Source organism: Leptonychotes weddellii, chromosome 9 (genome assembly GCF_054177405.1).
Source record: "Leptonychotes weddellii isolate Sample4059 chromosome 9, ASM5417740v2, whole genome shotgun sequence".
NCBI lineage: Eukaryota > Metazoa > Chordata > Mammalia > Carnivora > Phocidae > Leptonychotes > Leptonychotes weddellii.
This window is the reverse complement of record NC_138377.1, coordinates 63,844,335-63,846,723: the sequence shown is the minus strand read 5'-3', so window position 1 is coordinate 63,846,723 and position 2,389 is coordinate 63,844,335. Positions and strand designations below refer to the sequence as shown.

At 42.3% G+C, this 2,389-nt stretch overlaps 1 pseudogene; it reads left to right on the top strand.

Annotated features, from left to right (window-relative positions):
- Positions 1 to 1,441: 1,441 nt before the first annotated feature.
- On the top strand, positions 1,442 to 1,541 carry LOC115937383 (U6 spliceosomal RNA; annotated as a pseudogene).
- The last annotated feature ends 848 nt before the right edge of the window (positions 1,542 to 2,389 follow it).

Genomic DNA, 2,389 nt, shown 5'->3' with positions numbered 1-2,389 from the left:
TCTAACTTGGTGGTTCCAAGACTGGGGCCCTTTGATCTCCAGGTAGGAACCAGATCCTTAAGTTATTTGCAGTGTGTTAAAAAGCCTCACAGAAATTGCACACTTACCCGCAGTAAGGTTTACAGGCTAGGTAAAAGGTGAATGTTTATGTGTGATTAGAAATAAATAACCTTCTATGGTGACCTCTGTGAATTGTGTAAGACTGATGACTCACAGACCTGTACCTCTGAAACAAATAACACATTATATGTTAATAAATAAAAAAAAGAAATAACCTTTGTGTCGTATACTTAGTGATTACATGTTGATTACAGGTTCTGATTGACAGTTTCCCATGACTTTGATACATGAAAATTGGTAAATAAATCAATAATTACTAAACAGGTGGAGTTTTCCTAAAAGATCAGCTTCAAAATGTGTGTGTGTCTGTGGGGGGGGGTTCCTCTGGGGTTAATAAAATAATAAAATGTCTTCCTGATAGTGAGAAATTTGGCAACTACTGATCTAGTTTAAGATGTCTTGGCCTTCTGCAGGGCCAGCAGAGGGCGCTGGAATTAAATTATTCCCTCTTGAGCCATTCTTGTTTCAAGGGCACAAGGAACAAAGGAGAGGAAGACCAGGACCAGGACAGAGGAGGAGGGCCTCTGCAGATGGGAGAGTGACCACCCGGGGATGGCAAGTCGTCTTCATGGGAGAGCTTTTCAGCAATAGGAAACGTAACACACAACAAGGAAAGAACAGTATTTTGGTGGCAGTTCTGTTTTTGCTATGGTCTGTATTTGCCCACAATTGTTCAGAAACAGACCATCCCCAGTGTCTGTCCATTTAGGGCATAGCTCAGTGGATAAGCCCACCTCTGACCTCCTGAAGTGTCATTGTCATCAAAGGGAGCAGAGGTCCGAACATGTTAAAACAGTGAAGTTATCTTGGCATTTCTGGTCTTCATTCCTCCCCCTCTCCTTACTCTTCTTCCAAGGGTGACCCTGGCGGAATTATTTCAGGCATTACTGAGTAGGAAAGGGAGGTTCTTTTTGGTTGGGGCTTATAAATCTCCCACTACTTCCTGCCCACAATGTAGAAGGAAGGTGCAGCCTGCTCTCCCATCCTGAAGGAGGCTCTGCCTCGAACAGTGCGGTCAGGGTAGTCTGGACTCCATCGTTCCGTTTCCTCTAAGTGACTGGTTATCTCTTTCTGGAGGAACTAGCATGGGTCATCTCATTCACTGCTTTTTATAACTCCACATTCTACTGATTACTATTCTACACATTCACACTGAATTTTATTTGGGCAGTTAACCTGCTTAATTATAAGAATTCTCGTACTCATCATTTCTTCACATTTTAGATGTTCCTACAGTGTTCAAATTTGTTTACTCCAGCAGGATACTTGACTTTCAAACTGATTATATTTATTTGAACTTCTAAAAGTGTGACTTTTGGGCTTGCTTTGGCAGCAGATATACTAAAACTGGAACGTTACAGAGATTAGCGTGGCCCCTGTGCAAGGATGATATGCAGATTCATGAAGTGTTCCATATTTTTATGAGATACGCCGCCACTGGGGAGGCAATGTCCTGGGTCCAAAGTCGGTGGCTTGCATTGCCAAGTTGGAAAAAGCGAAGGCTGAAGAACTGGCCACCAAACTGGGCTAAGTGGGCGCTGTTGAATTTTCTGTACATAAAAGTAATAAAAAGTTCTCTTTCAGCCAGTGTCCAAAAAAAAAGTGACTTTTTAAAATAAGTACTCTGTGATTGGAATTGTAACCCTCGAGTTCTGAGTCCGCATAAGAGAACCAGAGTGGGCAAGCCCCTTGGAGGTAGTCCCTAACCGCGTCTATGGCATCCCTAACCATAGAGATCTTCCTTACATGTGAATACTTCCAATGATGGCGTGGGGGAGGGTGCTGTAACTCACAGGGAAGAATTTCTGGTCATGTGATGTTAAATAGAAATCTGTTTCTTTGACTTGTCCAACAATTCATCATAGATGCAAGTTCTCCATTGTCTAAATACTTGAAAACCACTATCCAATTTTCCCTCTAATTTTCTCTTTCTTGAAGACTCAACATCTCAAGATCTTTAATAATGTCTCATATGGCACGAAGTTTTTTTCTCTCCTTTGTCATCATGATCGAAACCTGGTGATAAAGGTTTGCTTTTTACGGTGAGATATTTGTTGAGCTCAGGGAAGATTTTGTGGATTTTTTCTGTCACGCAGAGGGGTGTGCACGGTGACTTTGCTGACATCACTCCTGATACCAAATGTATGGGGTTTTCCCACACCACTTCTCCGGTTCTTTGACACCAACTGGGTGTCCAACAATTCAATCCAATTTTGAAACTCTCCAAAATTAGCACAGACCTCACAGATCAAGGGCTCAGCCCCACAAG